The sequence below is a fragment of the Manis javanica genome, chromosome 3 (assembly GCF_040802235.1).
Source record: "Manis javanica isolate MJ-LG chromosome 3, MJ_LKY, whole genome shotgun sequence".
Lineage (NCBI taxonomy): Eukaryota > Metazoa > Chordata > Mammalia > Pholidota > Manidae > Manis > Manis javanica.
In genome coordinates, this window is record NC_133158.1 from 100,373,665 (window position 1) to 100,388,649 (window position 14,985).

The window sequence follows — 14,985 nt, forward strand, 5'->3', positions numbered from 1 at the left end:
TTTGCTCTCTTTGAAGGTATTTCCATTTCCCAGGTAATAGCAAGACAGCCCCTGGAGTTTCATCATGCTGTTTACTCAGTCAGTAGGAATAAGGAGAGAAAAATAAGAACATTCACTTCCTTTTCAATAAAATTTCTGGAATTTTTATATACATGATCTAACACATTCTTAGAAGTTAGTCACCAGGTAGGTACACAAAGCTTTTGGAGGGTAGGTGCATGGAAATGTAGATTTTATTCTGGATACTAATGACTACCCAGAATACAGCTAAAAAGGAGAGGAAGAGGAAACTATTATTGCAGAAAAACTAGCAATCTGTGTCCCAGGGAACATAAACAATTTTGAAGCACTCAATAATTAATAAAAGAAAACCATAATATAGGGACTTTTTATCTCAACCTTTAGTGTAAATAATATATTTTGATTGGAAAGAGGTAGAAATTTCTTTATAACATCATTTTATGAAACCATACTTCATTCTAGCTTTCTGTACTCCTCAAGTGATTCATTTCCTAAAAATACTGGAATTTTGTCTGCAACTGGAAACATAGTATTACTGGTTACAAATGAAGTTAAATGTACTAGTCCAATGTTATTGAGTCCAATGGCTCAATTCATCTTAAGCCAATTTAAGATATTTTCTTGTTATTCTGGAGAAAAATAGTTTATTTACAAAATAAGCTCTTACTGCAAAATGATAAAAGGTGTTTATTTTATAAATTTAGAGATTCTAAATAGAAAAGCAAGAAAGTATGGATCTTATCACTCAGAAAAATAGCTCCTATTATATAGTATATACTCATACCTTCTCCCTTCTCTCTGTGTCTGTCATTTACACATACACAAAGACTCAACATTTTCATAATCACTTGTAACTTGCTTTTAATTGTTGAATATCAAATGAACACTTTCCCACATAATTTTAGCCTATGTTATTGTTTGAGCATAGTATAATTATTTAACTAGTCTATTCATAGGTATAAGTTGAGTTTCCTTCCATCCTTTATTTCCTAATAAAAATAGTATTCTGGTGATAAATACACATTTATATAATTATAGATCATAAATCTCTTGGGATATTAATTGGGACGGATGATCATGGCCTGAATGAAATTTATGTCCATGGAAGTGGGATGTCAAGGCATGATCAGAGGAATGTTTAGAAGACCATTGTCAGAGCCAAGTGACTAACAGTATGCAGGAATGCTGCCTAAAATATTTCATCCAAGGTTATTCCTTCCACAGTTATGCTTGTTGCTTAATTTTTCTCTACTCATTTAATCTATAACATGTATTGCTTTAGTGGGAGGACAGACACAATAAAAAATAGTCAATAGAAAATTTAAAGTACCTAGTAGATCATTTTTTAAGCTTAGAGTAAGTACAATTAGTTCAAGACAAACTGTTTTGATTTGGAAGAGCTAGACTCTTGAGAGGGAAATAGTTTTATTTTTAATTCCTAGAGTGCGTGGCCAGAAATATTAATCAGATGATAGAGACCTGGATAGTAGAATTTATGAAAATTAACCATAAAGTAGAGAGGCATGCAGGATATGAGAGAGGCCGTTGCCGGTCACACAGGACAGTGTGAAACTTTCTAAGCTGTGGGCAGTGAAAAGCCTAGAGTACAAAAAAAAAGGAGTAAAAAGTGGATGTTCACAAGAAAAATGGCATATTTCTCTCCTAGTGTTGCAAATGCTGGGGAAAGGAAGTGGGTAACAGATTCCTATCAGATGCATGTGAACACATAAGGCCCCTGCCCACCTGGAACCCTGGGGAAGGCAGCTTTGTAGATGCTTGTGGGAATGACAGCAGGGGGAAATGAGAGAGAGTCTGAACTAGTACCCTTTCCCTACAGCCTGCAGCCAATCACTTTCTTCCAAGAAAACCCTTCAGCAGGGTATGGAAGAGATCTGGAGAAGTTTCCTTTTCTTCGAGACACATCAAGGAAATAGCTGACAACAGATGGTTAACGCTGTGGAATTTCAGAGGATCCAGACCACCAGCTAGAACCAAGGGAAGGTGTATAATCAGCAAGCTGGGCCCTTTAAGGGCAGCATTATATACTACTGAGGGAAGAATTTCATGAATTTTCAAAGGATGAAGAGACCAATACCCAAAAAGACATATCTCAGCAGAGTTTAGTGAAGGCTAGAAAACAGTGGGTAGCTGCAATGGGGAGAAAGCGGAAATCACAGATGTGAAATGGCACCTTTATTATATGCTAAATAGTCATATATTCTAGAATATTCTAGTGCATTTTAAAAGGTAGATGTGATAAATGATAACTGGGTTTTCTTTTCCTTTTCCTTTCTAATGAGTGAACTGAGAACCTTTGAAAATTGGAACCTTTTTCATGGAATGGAGTTTATCTAAGAGTAGCATAGGATTTAGTCTTTTTTAAAAGTTTCTAGTCTTTGCTTTTTCTGTCCTGGTCCTTAGCAGAGGCCCATTTACTTATTCACTCAGCCAACAAACACACTGAGTACCTTCCTTATGGCAAGCAGATTATTTTAATCTGCAAATGTAGTTTCAATTTGTAAACTTAATTTCAGCTACAATTTATTATTTCTTTAATATTAATTGATCATACCTGTGCTTTTATACTAGGTGGAGTATATGCTTCACAAAAGTCTTATTTATAGTCAGATGTTAAGATTATAATTAGAAATAAACAAAAGCACAAACACACCTACCCACAGAAATATAGGGAAACTGATGATAATAAAGAAAATGTCCAATGGAATAGTTTAGAAAGACTGTCTAAAAGAACATTATGAGAAAAGCAGCATTATTTCTTTGTTAGTGCTTCCAATATCTTTTCTGGGGATTCAGGTGGAACAGAGAATCCACCGAAATCACTATTAAGCTCATATCTGCAAGCTAATCATGTGTGATAAGGCTAAAATGTAAAAGCATTTAAATCAATAGCTCTTTCAGATGCTTTTCTGATAAAATTGCTTCATTTTCTTTTGTAACTAATTAATTCATCTAAGTGGGAAGATTAAAAGAAAACTTATTTATTTAGGAGTAATAGGATCCAAACAGTGTATTGGATCGTATTGTTGGCATCTTTGCAACTAAGACCCTTTTAATAATCAGATCTCAGAAACATCTGTCTTAGAAAGGAGTATACTTTCTGGCTTCCATTTACTTGAAAAAGAAGTAAATTAGGGTCAGGAGCCAAGGTTAGGTTACTTCTACCTGGAAATTAATCAGAAAATTCATTTCACCCTTTGAAGTTGCTTTTCTGTCTCCCGCCCACACCACCACCACCACCACCAACCACCATCTTTTATCTTCTTAAAATCCTAAAGCACCTTTTCATGCATCAAAATATTTTAAGAGAATTTGAAATTGTGGACTTTCTCTATTTATATAATTGTATGCTGAAAATATAATAGGGTAGGGTAAAATGTTTTTAAAAAATGTGACATCTTAAAGAAAATTCACTGACATTATAAGTGACTCCAGTATATTGGCAAATTTCAGGCTACATTCTTAGTCATATTTCTGCTAGAAGAAACCTACTTTCCATTTTGTGTTCTCTCATTTGCATTACCACAAAGTTATTCATGCATATGAAAAGGATATTATTTATCTCCATATTTCTTCTATTCCATATTCCAAACCCAATGTGTTTATGAGTTATACATAAAGAAACAATGCTTTGTCTGTATACATACATATCTATGTGATTCAAATTTGGCATTACAACTGGATAGCAAGTCCAAGTGATAACATTATGTGCTAGCTGTGTCTTATTACATCATTAATGGCATATCAAAATTGTCAAATATGTTGAAATCCATTCATTGTAACTGACAAGCTGTAGCATAATTTGTCTCCATTGGGAAAGGTTTAAAAAGGAGAGAGAAGGGAATGTATTTCTGAATTCCTCCTCTAAGTGCATATGACTATATGGTAAGCTCTTGTCTCTTCTGCAAATATTTTTGGTGATGGTAACTGGCTCCTGAAGTTTTTATGTGCATAAGCCATATCATCTCCTAAATTCAGAAATGCAGTGCTGTTCCAGAAAGGACTAACTATAAAGATGAACTGGCAAGAAGAAAAATGACCAACCTGGCAGAGCTTATCTCCCTCTAATGTTTGATTATTCTAAACTCAATATTCCAGGAAATCATTTCACTTCAAAGTTTAGACAGAGTTCACAAAGAAAAATTATTTCTCCCCTATTCTTCAATCCTACTCCTGCCCCTTAGAAAAGCAAATGTTATTGCTTAATTCCCAAAAGTTTTCCCTCAAAACTATCTTGGCATTTGGGAATTAGAGGCAAACAGGGTGACAGTGCATTTCATCATAGACACAGAATTCATTCATTACAATGATGAGGTATTCAAGAATCCCCACCCTTTGTGTCCTGCTTTATCTGTATTTGGGTATGGCATAGAAGAAGAGAAAGAGGAGGCTTATGTTTTTCTCTTTAAAATTAATTCCCAGTTAGCCATTTACTAGAGGATTATTTTTAAGCCCAGAGGACATTGTAATTGCATTTCTCTTTTCAGTAATTGTAGCCGATATGAAAGTGAATAGACAATGGCAAGCATGTAGAGAACAACCTGATTTTCTAGACAGACCCACTTGTCTGAGATCAAACGGCTACAGCACATTTAGGGTTACAGTCTCCTTCCCTTCCTCCTTATTCACCACAGCAGTGGAGCCTGTTCCAGCGTTGCCATGGTAACACTATATCTGGCTGCTAGCTCTGTCGTAAGTTATTGAACTGAGACTGGCTTTTGGTTTAGCAGATAATTAGGTTCTGTCTCACAGGTTCATTTTCCTGTGACTGGGACGTGAATATGACCTACAGCTGGCCTCAATTTCAGTGTCACAGACAAAACTTTAACCCTTCCCGAGCTCCTGAGACATTCTCCTAAGGCTCGCTTGTGAGGTGGAGGAAGTCCACTGCAGCTCACCCACACCTTGCCGAGGATTATCAAATCTCCACTTTATTTTCTATCTTCATTGTAACACTAAGGAATATATGGTCAAGGTTATACACTTAGGACATTTCAGAATCAAAAATATATCCAACATTTTCCATATACACGTTTATTTTATATATAACATACATAAAACTTTTCACAGTCATTATCATTTCCCTGCTTCTTTAATAATTTTCAACTTATATCAAAGTGCCCTGTGTTGGAATTTGGATTTCAGAGTATTTAAATTTTAAGAACCTTATTCTTAGGACTATTAGCTTGGTAGACTTATTCTGAGCTTCAAGAACTATCTGCCAGTTGATTCATGCCGTTCCCTCTTCTTCTTAGAATCCCAGATTTTAGCTGACATTGAGGGTTCCTTTGGATTCCACAGGCAGGTCCAAGTTACAGAGAACAGCAATACCACTATACTAAAATGCCCAAATATTCACACAGGGCTTGAATCTTGGTGGTTGGGAAACCATCTAAGACCTGCCCTTTGTTTAAGACAAAGAAAAAAAACATAACTTTTGGAATAGATACTGAATTCACAATACCCATGACAATACAGACAGCTGTAAGGTTAATATGTGAGGGTATGTCTGTCCATTTCCAGCAGTAAGAAAGGCCTTCCAGGAAATCTGTTTGAAAATCTTAGTGTATTTCACCTAAAACCTTACCATGAAAGTATAAGAAAGGAACAGGGGAGAGTTGAGACCACTGTAATTAAAACACAGATTCAAGAAATTCCATAGCATGTTTGGCTGGAGAATCACATAACTATCAGTAGAGATACGTAAAATTTGTAAAAGGAAAAAAAAGATTCAACAGTCATACTTTGGAACTAGGATGTGTCTGTGTGTGTGTACATGTGTACCACATAGACTATTTTCTCTTTTAATCCAGTTCTTCCATCCTCAAATTCTATGTGAGAAGAGCATCTTGCAGAGCAGAAGTCTCAGATGTCTCAAGTCAAAGCAGCCATGGGCCTGGAGGTGTCCCATGAATACAGAGAATTTAATGAAGAGTGTTGAGGTCAGGGTGGGGGGAGTTTGTGTGACATCAGAGGAAGTGCTGATGTGTGAGGAACCCAGTTATTGCCAGTTATTTTCCACCAAACGGAGCCTCTTTTCACCCCTAATCTCAAGTATATAGCACCTGTTATTCTCATTCGTGATTAATGAGTGTTTGTTGAATGAATGTATTAATTCTTCACCACTCTCTTTTCTGTACTGAGAATTAAATTAGCACTTGGGTATAAAGAAGACCTAGAAAGTCTATAGCATTTTCAATCCAAAATCCTTTTAACTGTCTTCTCCTGGTTCCCAGTAACCCCTAAGCCCTACACATGTAGGTCATGTCTAGCTTGCATTATTGCAATAACCTAGTAACTGGTCTTCTTCCCTCTTATTACGCACTAGAGTCTCCTGGCACAGGAGATGGGCAGTTAACCTAAAATGCAAATCACTTGAAGTCAGCACCCTCCTCACAACTCCCTAGTGATTTTTTATGTACTTAGAATAACACATAAAATCTTTACTGTGCTCACAAGGCCCTATAGGACCTTGCCCCTGCCTACCTTGCTGACATTATCATTCCTGTCTTTTCCTTCTTCACCTTGCCTTCCGTCTACAGCTGAGTACACACTCGCTGGAGAGCCTTAGCCTTCGCTGTTCCCTCTGCCAGAATGCTTGTCTCACTCTGCTTTATTCTGGTCTCTCTGCTCAAATGTCATTTCCTTGTAGATGCCTTCTCTAAACATCTTAAAAAGCTCCTCATTCATTGTCCAAGCCCTTTTCTGTTTTAAGTTTTCTCCATAGTGCTTATCTCTTCTTGATATGAAATTAGACAAGCAAGTACATGCCTTTGCCACTAAAATATAAACTCTGTATGGGCAGGAGCTTCGATTATTCAAGAGTATATATAACTCCTGTGCCTTGAACCTAGAGGGCTGGACCCCAGTAGATTTTAATGAATATTTGTTGAATGAGTAAATGAATGAATGATGAATAAAGAGATCCAGGTAGAGGGGCTGGGTATCCTAATCAATGTGAGACCAGTAAGGAATGTTCCTGACGTAATAAATGAAATCTTACCCTACTTGATGAAATTGCATGAGTAGATACAGTGAAATTTAGGGACAAAGCTTATATTTTTGTGACTCTTCATCGGATTGAGATAAAACAAGGGAATTGAATTTATTTCTATCTCATCCTTGCCTGAATCAAACCCTAAATTAAGCATCATTCATATACCAAACACATCACAGCCTCGGTCACTCATGGAAGGCTTTTTCTGTAAAGGCTCAGATAGTAAACATTTTTGGCTTAGTGGGCCACACAGTCTGTGTCACAGCCACTCAGCACTTCTGTGGAGGTGGTAAAGCAGCCACAGACAACATGTGAATAAATGGGTGTGACAGTGTTCCAATAAAATGTTACTTAGAAAAATGGGGAATTAGTCACATTAAACACATGGGCCATAGTGTGCAGACTCTGGTGTAGAGAGTGTTCCCAGCAAGTTACTGCAAGAACGTGGGAAGAACCCTGACTCTTTGACCTGGTTCTTTAAGAAATGAAACCAATTGACTGGAATGGCTAGCATGTGGAACATATTGAGGCCAACTTCTTTCCTTGCTCCCCTTAATTTGTTCAAACATAGTCCCTGACTTTGAACTGTTAATTCAGTAGCAATACCTGGGATGCCTTAGATTTTTCCAATGACAAATTTTCTTCTTGGAAAATGAAAGAGGGATACATACAGTGGTGTATTGGTAAACATGTAACAACTTGCTCTCTGGGGCTGGGGACAAGAAGTTTACTAATTTCTGTAGTGTATATTCTCCCATGGTGGCCATTTTAAGCTACCAATATGATGTCACTTACCATGGAGTTGGCAACAGATACACATAATAGTCTCTTGAATCAGTCTGAGCTGACTCCAGCCCACAGCAGGATATGTATTAAAAGCTGCAATAACTTTGCTTACTGCAATTGCAAAGTGAGTGGTAGGCTTGATGGGAGCAACTGGTTGGATGATCTCCTGGAATGTCAATAAGTAATGAAAAAGTACATAAATATAATGTATGTAAAGCCCTTAACTCCGTGTTTGGATAAGATGCATATTCAGGAAATAGTAGCTATTATCTTCCTAGTTTAATAAAGCATTAAAATTAAATGTTTAGCTACAGACTCAATCCAGTTTTAATGTCTTTATGTTAGTAAGGCCTCTTAACATTGATAAATGAACTTTATGTAGCTCTTTGTGACTGCCCAGCTCAAGGTCAAGATAGCAGCAAAATACTCCAAGCAGAATAAAAGAAGTCCCTGCTCGACTGAGGCTCTTGATAACACTTCACAAGGGTCAAGCTGTGCTTTTTCCTAAAGCATTAAACCGAATGCATTTTAGGAGCATAGTTCAATTTTTTATTGAATACTAGGTTCAGTTTGACTATTATCCAAAGAAATACACTCCAACAAGTTCAAGACCAGGGATGGGCCAACAGAAGGATGAAGGTTTCACTCAAGTTTTGAGGCAAACACTCAGGTTGAATTAGTAAACGTGCACGTCTTACTTGGCCATGAACAATATAGTTTGGTCCTAGGTGGTCAGAACTAGTGAAATAACATTTAAAAGATCAACAATGGTTTGAGTAACCAGAACACCAAAGCGGACATAAGTCTGAAAGAAATTAGTGAAAAATAAGTGGACCCTTAAAGAGATTGAGACACAGCTTAAGTCTAAATACTCAGTATTTAGGAGAAAAGACTAATATACAGTGTATTGGATACTATGAAAGAGCATTTTGAATTATTTACCCCTTTAGTCTCCTCTTCTCATTGTCTTCAATCTTTAATGTTTTCTCTACCTCTATAAAAGGGACGACAGTGTTTCGTCTGTGAAATAAACTTAGAAGGAATGCTTCCTTTTAGCTGTCTAGGTAATCTTAATTTTTTTCTCCATGTGTCTATTAGCACATAATTCAAACATATTGATTTTGTAGTGGTTATCCTGCTCTATTTCTTGAGGGCCTTCTGTTCTAGAAGATTCATTTTTAAAGTAGGATACCTCAGTGCAAACCCTGATCAGAATTCCCCCCAGTGCCCAAATATTATCCAATGAATGGAAATTTCTGTTTCCATGAATTCTTCCATATATATTTTTTGCTATATTTTCTTTCTGTTTTCTGTTCATACTAGTATTAATGAAAATGTATTTTAAATAATCAGTTTTCTTTTAAAAAACTTCTATTTATGGAAAATTCCAAATACATGCAAGTTAGCATAATTTCATCACAAGTTCATCACACTTAGAGGTTCAAATTATTCATCATTTTTGGTGGGAGGAAGGGAGGAAGAATTGACACTTTTTCTCCAGCAATATGAGATAAATTTGACATGTAACATTGTATAATATATTGGGAAATGACTACCACAATAAGCTTAGCTAACATATCTATCACATTACATAGTTGCATAGCTACTTTTTTTTTTTTGGTAATGAGAACACTGAAGATCTTAACAACTTTTAAGTATATGGTACAGTATTGTTAAGTACAGTCACCATGCTGTATATTAGATCCCAGAACTTACTTATCTGACAACTGTCAGTTTGTATCCTTTGACCACAATCACTCATTGACCCCACTCCCCAGACCCTGGCAGCCACCAACCTACAATCTATGAGTCTGTTTTTTTCACATTCAACGTAGAGGGAGATCATAGAGTATTTGACTTTTTTCTGTGCTGACTTATTTCTCTTAGCATAATGCCCTCCAGGTTCATCCATGTTGTTATCAATGACAGGATTTCCTTCTTTTTTATGGCTGAGTAATACTCCTGTGTGTGTGTGTGTGTGTGTGTGTGTGTGTGTGTGTGTGTATGCATGTGTGTGTGTATCACATTTTCTTTACCCATTCATCTACTGAAGGGTGCTTGGGTTGCTTGCATACCTTGACTATTGTGAATAGTGCTGCAGTGAACATGGCAGTGCAGATCTGTCCTTGAGATAGTGATTTCATTTCCTCCAGGTATATATACTTAAGTAGTCAACTTCTCAGCTTTTATCAATTTATGGCCAGTTTGGTCACTCATCCCTAACTTCCTAGATTCTTTTGAAGCAAGCCTTCATTATATAATATGCATGCATCTATAAATATTTCAGATGTATCTCTAAAAGGAGAGCATTGTTTTCTAAGCCACAATAGTATTATTACACCTACAGATATTTACAGTACCTCCCAAATAGCATCAAATATTCCAAAAGTGTAAATTTTTTCCTGATTGTCTGATTTTTCTTTTCTTTTTCTTTTTTTTACAGTTAATTTGTTTGAATGAGAATTCAAACATGGGCCAAGCATGGCATTTGGCTGACATATTTCTAAAGTCCCTTTCAATCTATAGGTTTCTGTTTTTTAGTTCATTGTCATTTATTTCCTGATGAAACTGAGTCAGGTGTCCTTTAGTGTCTTTCTCTTTCTGGATGTTGTTGATTGCATCCCTGTAGTGCCATTAGCACTACTCTACTGGTCTTCTCTACTGGTATTTCCTATAAACTGAGAGCTAGACTGAAGTTTAATTCAGGGTTTCTCTTTTATTGTTTTAGCAAGATTGATTCATAAATGGTATTGTATGTATCCCACAGGAAGCACATAGAAAGCCTAGTAGGAAGACGTTTGTTTTTTTATAAATATATATTGTGATTGCGTCATCTAGGAACCAAATATTTCAAGCTCATATGTTAGAATTTAATATGTTGATATTTCATATTTCATAAAGAGTGCCTTAATCTTCAATACCATCACCCTGGCGAATATCAGACTATGGATTATTCTACTCATATGTCTGAAATTGAATTAAATTATGGAGAAATTCCAGAGGAAGTAGTCTTGAACTATATACAAGGTACATATGTAGATCTTCTTCAATCGAAGATAATTCTGGGTCACTCTCAGAAAAGAATGAGGAATATTGTATTACAACTAGAATTTGTGGTGATCCTTAACTTTATAAGTTCTTTAGAGAAGACCAAAAGGACTAGATTACTACAGGCAATTCAAAGCATCAAATTTGAATACTGTGGTGCAGCATGTGACCCATTCCAAACTTCTGCAGGAAGATGGTGCATCCCTGTCATTATCCTGGAATGCAGAGTTGAGATAAAAATATGAAAACATGGTATGAAATGTCAATTACTTTTTCAAAATAGATGTATGTGCATTCTTGGCAATGGAAAAACAAATTAAAAGTATGTGATTGTTTATGGACTTTCAGAAATCTAAGGCTTTTTAAATAGCCATCTCAGTGGTTGTCTTTTTTATTACTCTTATGAAAAAAACCTGGAAAATTAGGGGATTTTATACTTATCTCATAATGACAAAACCCTAATTTCATATTCTTTGCCAGAATGAAGAGCATATAGCTGTCCATTATTTATTTATCAACGATGAATTATAGTTAGTTTTCCACTTGTTGCATGCATAGAAAACTGTATAAAATGCTCATTTTATTCAATTATATCACTAAAATTAGACCCGTATTCTATGTTCAAACTGTTGGAGACTTAGTTAGACTCTAAGAACTGTATTATCTTACTGAGTTCTCTTAAAGTTCTAAGGTTCCTGAATTTATTTTAGTTCCTTATCAGTAATTGGAGGGATTTTTCTAGGAAGTTACATAAATCTACAAATTGGAATGTAGAAGTCTATGACCCATTTCTTACACTTCTTTTCTTCCTATTGCTTTGCCCCCCAAAATAAGATTATAGATATATTGCTTTGTTATAACATACCATTGTTACCAATTTCTAAAGGAATTTTCTGTTTTAATCAAGCTCCTTAATCTAATATGTAATTTTAAACTTAGTGTTCCATATAATATCTTACTTGTCACAGACAGGAATCTTGACAGGTTGAACCTTTAGAGCAAAATGCTGAGGTTATTGTGAAAACAGATAAGGGTAACCCAAAGCAACCCCAAATTTATAATCTCTACGGAGTAATAGCAATTAGATACTCTGGCAAGACTGAGCCAGAAATTATCTTATTTCTCATATGGTGGGATTCTTATTATTTTATTTCATATTTCGTAACATCTCAGGCCATGAATTTAACTCTCTTAAGTAAGGTGCTTTTGTTTTGCTTGCTCTGATTACGCTTTGTGCTAATTAGAATATTAGCAGAAATGTGTGAGGAGCTGCTTATACCAAGGAAGAGGTTAGTTTTTATTGATTCCATAAAACCTGTACTCTGAGAATTACTCAAGAACCTAAAATTCAGTTGAATACAAAGAAATGGCAATTACTCAGGAAGCCTCATATTTTGTGAGCTATTGATGTGACAACATTTAGTGATACATTGTAATGTCACATGAAATTCAAGTATATATATTTGGCATTAAATTAAAATGTCATTAAGTGTGTAGTTTGTGTTCTTGTGACAATTTTATATTTTGTTTATATCCATTTATGATTCATTTGAAAAGATTTTACTGTAATTTGATTTGTAACAGAATACTAATTCTCATGGCACATCATTAAAATTCTATGTTAGTGATAGAGTTTTTCAGAGAAGGTAAACTTTCTACTCACATTTGAAAGTAAGTATTCCCTAATTTACCCTGATAATGACAAAAACTCATATTGGAAGATTTGAGCCAGCACTACATAAATTTAAATGTTCTTTCCTAGTGTACTCCTTTTCTTGGCCCCTGGTATTTTTGAGGGGAAAAAAGTAACGGATATTTGCAAGAGCCAAATTGAAGATCTTGCCCTATTAAGCGTGCAAGATTGGCTTTATTAGTTGCTATTTTTAAGAGATGGAGAGCATAACAAAGTAGAATCTTAGAGTTTGAAGAAATCTTAAAAATCACCTACCCTCTCTTCTGAGGCTGGAATCCCTTAACAATACATCTGGCTTATAGCATTCTACACTAGGAGTTAACATTTTCAAAGGTGGGGAGCTTACTACTTTCATGATATTTTTGGGTAACTAGTTTCTAGAAAGTTCTTTGTTATATTGAGCTAAATTTTGTCTCTGGAACAATACCAAATATGGAAATACTTTGAATATTTGAGATCGGTTTTCATGCCCCTTTCTTTCCCCTACAAATTTTTAATATTCTATAATACATCTTCAAAGATGTCTAAAGTTTTTGTATAATTATTATACATCTACACAAAGTAAAGGGTGCAGTCTTTCATCTGCCCAAAATTTTTGAGCCCAATTACAAGGGGTTAAGGTCCAACTACAAAGTGTAAAAGAAAAAGTCCACACACGACCACCCTTACTGAAGGCATCAACTGCAAGTTCAGGGTTTCTGAAGTCCACCCTCAAGTTTGATAATTCACTAGAAAGACTCACAGAACTAACTGAAACCTACTATACTCACAGTTTCAGTTATTACAGGATCAGCCTGTAATCAGCCAAAGAGACCTAGTGCCTAGTCTTGGAGAGCTTTAAATGTGGAGCTTCCATTGTCCTCAGAATGAGTTCTAATATTAATCTGTGATGGTGCACATGAAGTATTGCTAACAGGGAAAGCTCACTGAGCTTCAGCATCCAGAGTTTTAACTGGGGGCTTTATTACAGAGGCAGGACTGATTAATTTACCAGGCTGTCCAAAGGGTCCACCATGAATGACAGGCAGTCCTAAAATTTGGGAAATCCAAGGGCTTATTGTTACCTCCCAGGAGTCAAACACAAAGCCAGACCTCTCCTTAGGTGAGGCCAAATTCCTTACCATGCAGTATCATTTCCTATTTTCTTATATCAAACACTCCAATTTCTTAATCTTACATGAACTATAGTTTTAGATACTCAGCAAATCTTGGTTCCATTTCTCTAGACAATTCATAGTTTATCAATGCCCTCTTTGGAGCCCCAGAAACTTTAGGTAATGTTGGTAACAAAACGCATTAACTCACATCACTTGTCTCCAGAAGCTATCTCTCTATTGAAGTATTTGATCCCTTCTATAAAGTGTGAAATAATACTTTAGACTTGGGGATCAGGCAGACAGGTAAAATCTTGACATTTAACAGCCATTAGACCTTGTAAATGTAACATATTCTTCCGAGCCTCCATTTCCTCATAGATGCACAATTAATCATAGCACTTCACATATTAACAGGACTACGTGAGATCACATGCAAAATCTTTAATGTATCATAAGAGCTTAATAAATATTAGTTCTTTACTGGAAAAAATACTGAATGGTATGAATTTGTGTTTGAGAGCTATCTCATACAATGTTTGCCTACCAAGTCTTCTAGACTAGATATATGCATACATTATTAAAATAAAACCGAATTCATTCAATTCATCAAATATTTATCTAAGTCCAACTGAAGTGTAAAGTATTATGCTAGTGACAGAGAGAAAAGGATAGTTTCTGCTTTCCTGGAGTGAGAACATTTTCATAAATAACTTTGATATTGGTAGACTGGAATGGGTGTTGAATTAAGGTACATATCTGGTGTGATAACAAAAGTGCAAAAGAGAAAGAAATTCTGATTGGGGATATTGGTAAATGCTTTTATAAGAAGGTGACATGTCATGGAAGATAGATCCAAGGTACTAAGGAGGGGTTTAGTAGCACTTTAAGGAATAATGAATGACATTTTTCAAAATTTCTAAATGAATTTACTTGGTAGAAAAGTGAGTTTCACAACAAGAGGTACATAAAATTATCATGAATATAGAAACTAAATATAAATAAGGTGATCTTATATCAGAAATAAGTTTTCCAAAAGAAGTGACAATGTTAAAGAAAACCACCTTTTAGCCAAAAACTTAATTTTTGTATTAAAAATACCTCATTTATCTTAGTGGGATATAAAGAGATTGCTTCTGTGCTTTGTATTTTAAAAACTCAGGAAACTTTACCCGATTTCTGAAATATATTACGTCAGTTTTGAATTCAAGGAAAATGTAGATTTTATTTGAGGCAGGCAGTTAATTTGCGAACAGTGAAAGGAGTTAAATATCATTAATTTGTTCATCAAACAATTCATTCAACAAATATTTACTAGATGTGTTTTG

The 14,985-nt window shown here is 35.4% G+C and overlaps 1 long non-coding RNA gene across 3 annotated transcripts in view; it reads right to left on the minus strand.

The window, feature by feature from the left end:
• LOC140848425 (uncharacterized) overlaps positions 1-14,985 on the minus strand; it is an 87,303-nt gene that overhangs the window by 56,635 nt on the left and 15,683 nt on the right. Inside the window, exon 2 of one of the 3 annotated variants that reach the window (XR_012129259.1) lies at positions 7,832-7,988. The exons of the other annotated variants lie outside the window; for them this stretch is intronic. This is a non-coding gene — a long non-coding RNA (uncharacterized lncRNA). The remainder of the gene's footprint in view (positions 1-7,831; positions 7,989-14,985) is intronic. 3 annotated transcript variants of the gene reach the window in all.